Source organism: Petaurus breviceps, unplaced genomic scaffold (genome assembly GCF_028583685.1).
Source record: "Petaurus breviceps papuanus isolate PSGF00001 unplaced genomic scaffold, PetGlider_PUasm1.0 171, whole genome shotgun sequence".
Lineage (NCBI taxonomy): Eukaryota > Metazoa > Chordata > Mammalia > Diprotodontia > Petauridae > Petaurus > Petaurus breviceps.
In genome coordinates this window covers 21,068,944-21,082,039 of record NW_027185754.1, presented here as the reverse complement: position 1 = coordinate 21,082,039, position 13,096 = coordinate 21,068,944, and positions in this window count along the sequence as shown.

Below are 13,096 nucleotides of genomic sequence, written 5' to 3'. Positions count from 1 at the left end.
TATTGTATATCCTTACAATGATTCAATCACTGAGAGAAGTTTGAGGTGATGCATCAATCTCTCCAGAGTTTTCGGTAGAATTTTGCAAATATGGAAAACTCAGGGAAGAATATTAACAATGTGGAATTTTCAAAGACTTTAGAAATTCTACACTAGACTTTGGAGAATAGAGTCATTTGTGGCTAAAGGATTTATGACAACAAAGAAAAGCAATCAGGCAGGCCACTGGGAATCTAATGAAGTGATGCATGAAAAGTTAATCTAACCTTTTAGATATATGTATATACCTGTCATTTAGTCATTACATTGAACTCCAATTGGCAAAACTCCCTCTACCAATGAAGACTGGAAAATATTATAATATATAATGTTTTACATAAAAGTTGCCCAGAGACATGGATGGGCTAAGTGACTTGGTCAAAGTCACATAGCCAATGGTTGTGACTTAGATATCACATTTCTTGATGCTGAGAATGGTTCATATTTACTAAGTGATCCTGCCTCCCAAACCTGATCTTGTACTAGTATTATTAGAAACGTAGTTGAACTTGCTTGTTGTTTTAGTGAAACTGTGGATTTGTTTACATCTGAAGAACTGTGCTTTGTCCTGAATATAATGTTTTAAGAAGGGAAGTCCTGAGGTGAATTGTATCCAGATTATACTGATGAGGAAAATGAGAGGATTTAAAACAAGCTACATGAAGATTTGTTCAAAGAGTAATAGAATCTGGATTTACACTAGAAATTCTAGGTTAGTTCAAAATTAGGAAAGCTAGAAATAAAATAGACATTATTACTAACAAAAGCAATAAATATCATGTGGGTATAGCAATAAATGCAGAAAAAGCTTTTGACAAACTATAAGACACTATTTTGTGAAAAACACTACAAATTAGAGAATTAAATAGAACTTTCTTTAATATGGTTTAATATCTGTCTAACATTAGGTAAATAATGGATAAATGGGAAAATCCTTTCCCATAGCATTGGGTTAAAAGCAAGAATGCCTTTCTTTACCATGGTTATTAAATGTAATTGTAGAAATGCTATAAAAATGGCTATATTTAGCACCTCAGTGACCTTGAATAAAAAAACACATATTTATTATTATTATTAAGGTTTTGATTCCTTTGTAACTATTTATTTCATCTCATGCATTTAACACTGTTATTCTCTGAAGTTTAAAGGACTTACCAGGCTGCAAAAAGAGCCCATAACACAAAAAGTTTAAGAACCCTTTCTTTTTTTGCTTTTTGGAGGGTAGAAGGTAGGGCAATTGAGTTTAAGTGACTTGCCCAGGGTCACACGGATAGTTTTTGTGTGAAGTGTCTGAGGCCGGATTTGAACTCAGGTCCTCCTGACTCCAGGGCCAGTGCTCTATTCACTGTGCCACTCAGTTGCCCCAGAACCCTTTTAAAAGAGCTAGAAGAAAATAACAAAATTCATTTGCAAAAGGAAAAGAGCAATAATCTAAAAAGTTACCATGGGGAAGGAAAAGTCCAGAGAAAAGGGACCTATTAGCAGCACATATAAAATTGTACCACAAAAAAATTATAAACAGAAAGAATTTCAGAATGGATTAAAAATAGAAAAGTTGCTCATTGGAACAGAGTAGGTACATAAGCTAATAGAAGTCTCTTTCATTCCAGAATTCTACCTGCAAGGTAGGCAGACCACCCTACCCCAACATATCTGCTCCAACAAAGCACTGGAATTAATAAAGAATCAAATAATTATAAAGAAGTCCAATAGGAAACGAAGTGACTTCATTCACCCCAGAACTGCAAAAGAGATCAGTCAGAAATCCAAAGGCAATAAGCAAGGGGGCCTCCCACAAAATGAGGTCAAGTATAAGGCAGCCTCACTGAGGGTCCAGGAACACATGTAACCTACAAAACTTAGTGATCTGAGGCAACATTCATTTAGTTCTCCCTTCTTAAAGATCCAGAGTGATCAGATATGCCCAGTCTGTGACTCCCAGGAAACTCCAGTGCAGAGGAAAAAGACTGTTACAATGTGACTGTTGCTTTGTCTCTAACACTCCAGGCCCAGAACTTTGAGGTTCCCAACACTGTCCTAAAATCCCAGAAAAAAAAAATCCTGAAGATCAAGCACTCTACACCTCAAAGATCATAGAGGTGGCTAACCCTGAGATATAGAGATCAAAGTAGAAACCCAGAGGTCCAAGCAGGAGAAAAAATTTCTGTCGCAAACCAAAAGCACAGCAGGGAACACAGCCAAGGTCTGGCACATAACCCCAGTTTAGAAACTAATACTGGAGAAATGAGAAAATCATACAGACAAGTAGGAAAAACTTACAAATCTAGAGATCTCTTGAAAGAAGGAGAAAGTAATTCTGTAATAACTATTAGCAGTGACACAGTGAAAACTGGATTTTCCACAAGGATCACATGAAGTGATCACTAGAAGTGAGATGAAATAAATATGAAATAAAAGGTCTGGATGATAGAATTGGAAAGAGAATTAGTAGAAGGCAAAGTGGTAAATTCAATCCAAGAAATGGAATCTAAAATCTAGAAGGTACAAAACAAATCAATTATTCCAAGGCAGGAAGAAATAGTTGAACAAAATTTAAAAATTTAACCCTGGAATACAGATTTTAGACAGGTGATTTTAAATAATCAGATTATCTGAAAACCAAAGAAATATTGTTTAAAACCTGAGCCCTTCTTTTCAACTCATAAATGATATTATCTAAATCTATTAGAAAACAAAAGACAAAGTGCTGGTAGAAAAGATCTATCAATCATTTCCAGAAAGGAAACCTAAAAGGAAAATTTTGAGAAATGTCATAGCCAAAAGTCAAATCTCCCACATCAAGGAAAAAATACATCGAGCATTAACAAAATAGCAGGTCAAGTACCAAAAAATAACTTTCCTAAGAGAAAAGCACCAGTACCATATAGATTTACAAGTGAATTCTGTCAAATATTTAAAAATCTATTAATTCCAATATTAAATAATTTGGAATAATAAGTAAAGAAGGGATCCTACCGAATTCCTTTTATGAAAAATAAAACGATACTGAACCTAAACCAGGAAGAATAAAAACAGAAAAAGAAAACTATAGACAAATTTCATTAATGAATATGAATGTAAAAATCCCACATAAAATACTAGCTTAAAGATTACAACAATATATTACAAAGATCATACATTATGATCAAGATACTAGGAATACATGGATGGTTTAATATAAGGAAATCTATTAACATATTTCATTATATCATAATAAAAGTAACAAAACTCATTATATCAATAGATGCAGGAACAATTTTATTATGAGGCAGTAATTAACAAAACTATCTGGTAATGGGTAAGAAACAAAAAGTTCAGTCAATGAAACAGAGTAGACATAAAATTTACAGCAGCAAATAAAAAGCATAACCTTGCTTTGATGAGTATAAATACTCATTTTGAAATAAGAATTTGGAATAAGAATTCATTATTTGGTAAAAAAAAAAAATTGTTGGGAAAACTGGAAAGCAAAAGGGCAGAAACTTGGCATAGACCAGTATCTTACCACATTTACCAAGATAAAGTCAAAATGGATATGTGACCTAGATAAGAAGAGAGATTTACGAGAAAATGAGAAGAATATGGAACACATTACTTATCAGATATATGGATAAGTGAACAATTTATGAGTAAACAAGAGAAAAAGAGAATGAGGGGCAAAATGGATAATTTTTTTACCCTCATATATAGATATATAGATATTTCTATTCCCTTCAACTACTGAGAAAAGTTTCATAAGTTACAATTATTGTTTTTCCATGTAGGAAGGTTAATAGTTCAACTTTGATAAGTTCCTTATAATTTCTTTTCCCTGTTTACCTTCTCAAGCTTCTCTTGCTTCTTGTATCTGAATGTCAAATTTTCTATTCAACTCTGGTTTTTTTTTTCAGCAAGAATGCTTGAAAGTCCTCTCTTCCACTGAATGACCATATTTTCCCCTGAAACATGATACTCAGTTTTGCTGGGTAGGTGACTCTTGGTTTTAATCCCAGCTCCTTTGACCTCCGGAATATCATATTCCAAGCCCTTTGATCCCTCAGTGTAGAAGCTGCCAGATCCTGGGTTATCCTGATTGTGTTTCCATAATATTCAAATTGTTTCTTCCTGGCTGCTTGTAATATTCTCTCCTTAATCTGGGAATTCCAGGACCTGGCTATAGTATTCCTAGGAGTTTTCTTTTTGGGATCTTTTTCAGGAGGTGATCAGTGGATTCTTTCAACCTCTGTTTTGCCCTCTGGTTCTAAAACATCAGGGCAGTTATCTTTGAGAACTTCCTGGAGGATGATTTCTAGGTTCTTACTTTGATCATGGCTTTCAGGTAATCCAATAATTTTAAAATTATCTCTCTTGGATCTATTTTCCAGGTCAGTGGTTTTTCCCATGAGATATTTCACATTGCCTTCTATTCTTTCATTTGTTTGGATCTGTTTCACAGCATCTTGATTTCTCATAAAGTCATTAGCTTCCATTTGCTCCAATCTAATTCTGAAGCAGTGATTCTCCTCATTGAGGTTTTGAGATTCTTTTTCCATCTGGCAAATTCTACTTTTTAAGCCATTCTTCTCCTCATTGCCTTTTTGAGCTTCTTTTGCTATTTGAGTTAGTCTATTTTTTAAGGTGTTATTTTCCTCAGTCAGGCTGTTGACTCTCATTTCATAATTTTCTTGCATTGTTCTCATTTCTCTTCCCAATTTTTCTTCCACTTCTCTTATCTGTTTTTAAGGTCTTTTACGGCCTGTAACCAGCTCGTATTTTCCTTTGAAGCTTTTGGTGCAGGAGTTCTGACTTCACTGTCTTCCTCCTGTTCCATGCTTTGCTCCTCTTTGTCCCGAAAATAGGAGTCTAATGTTGGAATCATCTGTCTGCTTTGTTTCCTTTGCCTGGTCATGTCACCCCTCAGTCACTTGACCCCTGGGCTTTTTGCCACAGTAGGACTCTGCCACCAGACAGGGGAGATTTCATCCCAAAAGCTGGGGTTTTCTCAGCTGCCAGAGGTATTAAATGGGTGCCCTCTCTGAGGTCTCCACACGCTCTGGCAAGCTGGACACACACCCCAGGACCTCCACCCTAGACTGCAATCCAGATCCAAGAAGGTTAAAGCAAGAGTGATTACCCCTCAGACTGGTGCTTGGTCCCCTTCCACTCTGCAGGCCAGGAGCTGAAGCTGCCACGTGGGGCTGGCTGGCTGTGCTGGTGTCTCAGCAGCTTCTCGCCCCAGGGGCAAAAGCCACACACGCCCACTTACTGGGTCCCCAAGTCCAGACTGCACTGACCTCTCACTTTGTCCTTTGTATCTATGTGTTGATAATTCTGAAAACGGCCACAGCTGCTGCTGATCTGGAGTCCCTCTGGACGGCAGCTGGTCAGGCCTGCCCTTGGACTAAAGCCTCGGCATGGGTCTGGGCTCCGCTCCCAGAGCGCTGCACTGGCTGTTTCCTGCCGGCCTGCTGGGCTGTCCTCAGTGGGAGGTTAGCTTCTCTGTGTCATTTTGTGGGTTCTGCAGCTCCAAAGTTTGTTTAGAGTGCCCTTTTTACACGGATTAGGGAAGGTGGAAGCTGGAGCCGTGGGGAGGTCCTGCTCCTACTCTGCCATCTTGACTCTGCCCCCCAAAATGGAAAATTTTGACTACATTAGACAATTAAAACAAATGTAGCCAAGATCAGAAGGAAAAAAGAAAATAGGGGATTTATAGGCAGTTTATCAGATTAAAATCTCATATCTAAAATATATTAAAAAACTTTGTCAAATCTATAAGAATATGAGTCATTCCCCAAATGGAAAATGGTCAAAGGATGTGAACAGTCAACTTTCCAATTAAGAAACCACAACAATTTATAGTCATATGAAAAAAATGCTCCAAATCATTATTAATTAGAGAAATGCAAATTAAAATAGCCTTGAGGCATTTTTACACCTACCAGATTGGCTAAAATGATAGAAGGGGAAAGTGATATGTGTTAGAGAAAATGTGTAAAAATTAAGACACTAATTCATTCTTGGTGGAATTGTGAACTGATCCAACCATTTTGGAGAGCAATCCAGTATTATACCTAAAAGAGTTATTAAGACACCTATTTGACCCAGCAATACTGCTTCTAGGTCTATTTATGAAGATAACTAAGGAAAAAGAAAAATAATCTATATGTTAAAAAATGCTTATACCAACTCTCTTTCTGGTGGTAAAGAACTGAAAATTGCAAGGATGTCCATCAATTGGGAAAAGGCTAAACAAGTTGTGGTATAAGACTGTGATGGAATACTACTGTACTGTAAGAAATTATGAGCTTAATGATTTTAGAAAAGCATGAAAAGACACAAAATAATGAAGAGTGAAATGAGCAGGACCAAGAGAACATTGTATACAGTAAAGGCAATATTGTTTTTAAAATTACTTGGAGTGAATATTTTCACAATTATAAATACCCAAAATAACTATGAAGGACATAAGAAGAAAGATACTCTCTTCATTCAAAGAACTGATGTATAGAATAATTTAATATATGTGTGTATATGTGTATAATATATGTGTGTGCGTAGTATGTAATATGTAATATATATCATACACACAGATTTGTGTATACTGGTAATCATCTGGGGGAAAACGGAAAAATAGGAAAAAGAAATCTACATGATAACTTTATTGTATATTAAAAGGAATAGCAAGTTGTACATAATGGATTAGCAGTTTCATGTGCAACTATCTTTTTTATTATATTATGTTATGAAAACGCTTGTTTTAATTCATAATCTAAAAATATTTTTTTAAAGGAGCAATAGACAAAGGGTACAGGGGTAAGTTGAATGTGATGGGATGACCATCTAAAAAATAAAATTAAGGGTTGAGAAAGAAGAATACAATGGGAGAAGGGGAAAGGTAGAGATAGAATGGGATAAACTATCTGACATAAAACAGGCACAGAAGAGATTTTACAGTGGAGGGAAAGATGGGGAAAGTGGATAGGAGTATGTGAACCTTGCTCTCACATTGGTTCAAAGTGGTGATAATACGCACTTATTTAAGTATAGAAATGTATTTTAATATAAAGGAAAGTAGGAGAGGAAGAGGATAAGAGAAGGGAGGACTGATAGAATTTAGGGTGGATTGGGAGAGGTAAAAGTCAGAAGCAAAACACTTTTGAGAATGGACAGGGTGAAAGAAGAGAGAGAATAGGATAAATAAGGAGACAATAAGATGGAGAGATATACAAAGTTAGCAATCATTACTGTAAAAAAAATTTTTCCCAGCAAGTTTCTCTGATAGAGACCTCATTTCTCAAATCTGTAGAAAACTGAGTCAAATTTATAGAAATGAGAGGCAGTCCTCAATTTTTAAATGATCAAAAGATAGGAGCAGGAAGTTTTCAGATGAAGAAATTAAAGCTATCTATAGTCATATGAAAAATTTTCAATACACTATTAGGTTTATGTCTCAAAGAGATTAAAAAAAGGAATAGAGCCTTGTAAAGCCATGCACAAGCAGCTTTCCAGAGGACTGCTGCTGTGAACTGCTTTCAAGTTTCTGATTACATAGTATAGTGAGCTCTCTATTTATTCATTAACAAATCAGAGCAAAACATTATAGAAAATCAAAATACAGCATTCACAATGTTACATCTTCTCACAGAAAATCAAAATATAGCATTCACCATGTCACAACCCAACAACTTATCACATTTAGTTTTCACCAAAGTAGTCACATAGTTTTAAACAAAGTACATTCATTTAGTCAATTACGAAATCCTTAATTCAATCACAAAGTACAAAATTCAAAGTTCTCCACCCCTAGGTCACAGTAAATCATAATCTTCTCAGTCAGTACACAGTACCCAAGTAAAGTCTTCTTTCAGCTTGACTAGAGACTGGCTCTCATTCCATGGTCCCAGCTCCAATTGTCACCTGGGTTAAAAAGGCAGACTGCTCCTAGTTCCTTGTCCAGCTTCTTGTCCAGTTCTTCATCCAGTTCCCATTCCATATTGAAGTTTACAGTGTCCCGTCCACCTCAAGTCCTTCACAGTTCCTGTTCCACAAGTTTTCTCCTTCTTGACTCTGCCACCACAAGAGTCCTCTTCTCAGTTCTGCTGTCTCTAGCCTGGAAATTCTCCAGGAGTTCATGAGTTCTAGAGTTCACAAGTTGTGGGGTTCACACATTCTGTTTCTTAACAGACTTGATAAAAGGTTCAAAAGAAACTTGAACTGAAACAAGGTGTTAATCCAATAGCTGAAACAAGGTGTGAATTACTTCCGTGCCTTGCCTTTACAATGTACAAAAATATTTATAGCAATTCTTTATGTTGTGGCAAAGAATTGGAAACTAAAGAGATATCTATCAATTGGGGAATGGATGAACAAGCTGTTATATATGAATGTGATGGAATACTATTGTGCTATAAGAAAGGATGAGCAGGATGCTCTCAAAAAAACCTGGAAAGACTTCGATGAACTGATGCAAAGTGAAATTAGTAGAATATTATATACAATAACAGCAATATTGTGTGATAATCAACTGTGAATAACTTAGCTCTTCTCAGAAATACAATGATTTTGTATCTCATTTTGAAATGTAAGCATTTTGATGATAAGAACAGACCTTCCTTTTGTATGTGTATCCTTACTGCTTAACACAGTGCTTGGAAGTTGATAAACTCTAATAAATGGTTTCTTTCCATTAATTTCCATTCAAATAAGTGGAAACAAAGTAGATGCCCATCAGTTGAAGAATGACTAGATCAGGCATGGGGAATCTGCAGCCTCGAGGTCACATGTGGCCTTCTAGGTCCTTGGGTGTGGCCTTTTGACTGAGTCCAACTTTTACAGAATAAATCCTTTGATTAAGGGGATTTGTTCTGTGAAGTTTGGAGTCAAACAAAGGACCGCACTAGAAGACCTAGAAGGCCAAGTGTGGCCTCAAGGTTGCAGGTCCCCACCCCTGGGTTAGATGAATTATGACTAATAAATGTAGTTTCATAAATACATGAATATCATTCCTCAAAGAACCATGGGAAGAATTCTATGAAATGCTGTAGAGTGAAATGTACAGAACTAAGAAAATGCACTGACTATAACAATGAAAATGAAAAGAACTACAGAAAAAAATAAAAGTGAATGCTATGTAAAATAGAATGACCAACTTTGATTCTGAAGAAGAAAGGACTTAGTTCTCTTCTTTGGGGATGGATTTATATATCATCATATATTATATTATAATATATATATAACACAATTGATATGTTGCTTTATTTGCTGAACCACAAGAGGCTAAAAACTGTATATAGTTGAAGACATCATGGTGATGCCCAGATGAGTTAGATACCATTTGCAAATGATGAGAAAAAAGAAACTCAATGTTAACATTTATTGTGATAAATTTCTATTTCATGAGTAATTTGTGGGGAGAAGTTTCTGTAGATGCAAATCCACCCAGATCTCTGAACAAGGAATGAAATTAATGAGTACTGGAACATGGCTATCCTATAAGAGATCCCAGAAGCCCAGCAAGTGAGTTGTACTGCTCAGGCCCTTATCTGCAAAATTATATATCTGCAGGCCAGGCCACATCATGGGAGATTACCGGCCTTGATTTTCACTGGCTGCTTGGGCAAATGAAGACCTGTGGGCTGTCTTTCCAATGAAAGTTCACTGCCAACTTTTAGACATCTACTCTGGGGACCTCAGTTTAAAAGGCTTGAAAACCAGAAGTTGCTATTCACTCCCATTGCCACTTTCTCTAAGACCAGAGTCCTCACATCTGGTAAGATGCTAGTCATCTCCTGGTAACCCTAAAACTAGATTCATGAACGATGTGAAGAGTCATGGAAATTACCCTTTAAGCATAAATAAGAATTATGGCTTCCAGAGTGAGCAAAATAGTAGACCCACCAGGAGTAAACAAAACTAGCACCATTTTCATATGGGCACCACAACTTAGAACCTACATTGACAACTGACAATACATTAAGTGTCAAAGGGCTGGTATGAGGATAGAGAGGAGTCTCTTAAATTATGAAAAGACTAAGAACAGTTATTATAATTGCCCTTAACACAACCTAGGCCTTTAGCAGAAATATAGAAAAGAATGCACAGGAAGATGTATCAGAGTTAGGGACTCACTGAGACATGGCATAAAAACCTACATTTATACAGAGTAGCCAATACAGGAAACAACATCAAGGCATTTATTAAATACACAGAAGAAATGATAGAAAGAATTAAAGACAAGAAGGAGAGTATGAAAGCTACAAGTTGAATGTACTATTTATTTTTAAATAAAGGCAAATTATACATAATAGAGATTCACAAATGCATGCATAATCCACTTTTCTTTGTTCAATTGTGGCTATGGAAATGTACATTTTAATTTTGTGCTTTTAAAGTTCAGAATAAAAAAATTCACATGCAATCAGGAAAAAATACTTCCTTGCAATTGCAGTTGATCAAAAAGAGAATGAGTTGCTTCAGGAGACAGTGAGATCTCTACCGCTCCAGGTCTTCAAATAGAAGTTTGAGGACCATCATGAGGGATGTTGTAAACAGAATACAAAGTTTGGGCTGAAATATTTGACTTCTGAGGGGCTGACATTGAGTTATTCTAATAATAATTCATGGTTTAAAATATCCAAATATCAAAGTGAAGAGATCATAAAATTACATCATTCAATATTTCTATTCAATATATATTCAATCGACACATCTATATACATTTTCTTCTTAGGGGAACAAACTTTTCAATCTATGATCTGGAATGTACACATTCTCATTAACCACTAAATAGAGTTCTGTTGTCATAGGAAATATTTAGTAGGCAACACAGGTAGTCAAGTAACCAGCCATCCATAACCCTAAGGGGACACAGAAGAGATTGGGAAGAAAGTAGAGAAGATATTCAGAGGTTGGGACTGGAACAAGAGCTTTGAATTAGCTCTACAAAATTTCTCCCTTGTTACACCTGAGAACCCTTCTGAAAAAGAAGCACGTGGTACCAGATCTACCATAATGAGAAGGAATCCTCTAGAGCATAATAGATGCTCCAGAGATCAACTCACACCAACGCCCATTAAATAGGCACTATCCTTAAAGAAACAGCCCTTGTTTGAAAGGCAAGTCTTTTGAACCATCAAGGAGACTTACTGCCCAAACGGTTGGTTTGAAGCAATTTTCTGTCCTTCCATTTCACCCCAAATCTGTACCCTTCCCTTTCCCTGACCCTTTTACAAGGATTTGAAATATGCTCTCTGACTTAAGGACAAGATCCCTGTGCTTTTTCTCCCACCAATATAGCCCAATGGTAACTTACCAAGCATTTTTTCTATGTTTGACATTTGGATTCTCCTCACTGGCTATGAGATACATTCCTCGTTCTTTCTGCCTTCCAGGTAAGGAAGCTAGGTTTGGAGCAGAGAAGAGGGAAAGTAGGAGGGGCTCCTGAAGGGGAACTTTGATACTGGCTGTTTCAAGGGGATTTGGGTGCAGCTTCTTTCTGGGTTTGTTCTTTTGGTTTTGATATTTCTTGCCTACCAAAACTGATATCCCAATATTCTCCCCTTGGAGATTCAGGCAAATGATCTTCCATATGAGCCCTGTGTCTCCATCATCACTTCCTCAGGAACTGGCATAAAATAAATAGCTGGTGGCTTAAATGAAAGGAAAAATTACTTTGATGCTGGGACTATTGCAATATTACATAAATCTACTTAGGTGTGGCTGCAGAGTGAATAGAGTGCTGAAATTGGAGTCAGAAAGCTATGTGTTTAAATCCTCCCTGAGACACTTACAAAGTATGTGACCCTAAATAACTCACTAAATCTGCTGCAGCCTCAGTTTCCCTATCTATAAAAAGGATAAGATAATAGCACCTACCTTACAGGATTATTTTGAGTATCAAAAGTGAATGTATATAGTATATGTGTATATGTGTACATATATTTACATATATACATACACACAAACATATCCATACATGTTTAAGTAGCCTAAACTTTAAAATATTATTTAACAGGCAGTCATCATCTTCATTATTGTGAAAGAAACTGGTTTGGAATGGAATGACCATCTTTCTGACCATTCCTAGCAATAAACCAAGGGAAAGATAAGTCTTATATTGTGAGGGAGCTGGACTACAAGCAGCATCCCTGGGGCAGGGGTGGGAGTGGGAAGCTACATCTCCCTCACACAAACATGGTGATGATCTGGCAAATGGTTCATTGACCTACAAATGCTCAGAATTGAATTCCAGACATCAGAGACCTGAGGACAGGTGACATGATTATATAACTCTTGAGTCACCAGTTCTAGCTGATGATAGGGTGTTTTAGTGTGCAACCTTGGGTTTGGGTACTGATATGGCAGACTGATATAATCTTCCCTCAGCCTCCTAAATTTATGTTCCATAGAGCACGTTTGATACCCCTGAAAGAACTCCATTCCCTTTCTTTCCTCTGCTATTTATTAAAACTGTCTTAGATATGCCCTTGCCCTGGGCCAAACTAAGGACAATTGGGCACCAAAATCAAGGTATAATGTAAGACAAATGAACATTCTCCAGAAGCAAAAAAGGCAAAGATTTCAGGAGAAAAAAAAATAGATGACAAGAATAAAGGTTGGAGGTAACAAGGAAAGGAAGTCAAATTTAATGACAGGGAATGAGAAGTGAAATATAAAATCAAAAGGGAAATTTGGACATTTTCCACTGATCTTTATGTGTACCTATTATATCCCATTTCCAGAGTTACATCAAAGCCATATTGAGAACTGAAATCTTATATTTCTATCAGATGCCTCATCTCTCAGCTCCAGGCCTGTGATGATCTATGCGGTGATAGCAGTGAGAGACTAATGGGCCCTTGATATAACCTATTAGGAGAAAAGGGAAGGGGCAGGTAGGTGGCACAGTGAATAGAGCACCAGCCATGGAGTCAGGAGGACCTGAGTTCAAATGTGGCCTCAGACACTTAACACAAAAGCTATCCGTGTGACCTTGGGCAAGTCACTTAATCCCAATTGCCCTCCAAAAAGCAAAGAAGAAGAAGAAGAAGAAGAAGAAGAAGAAGAAGAAGAAGAAGAA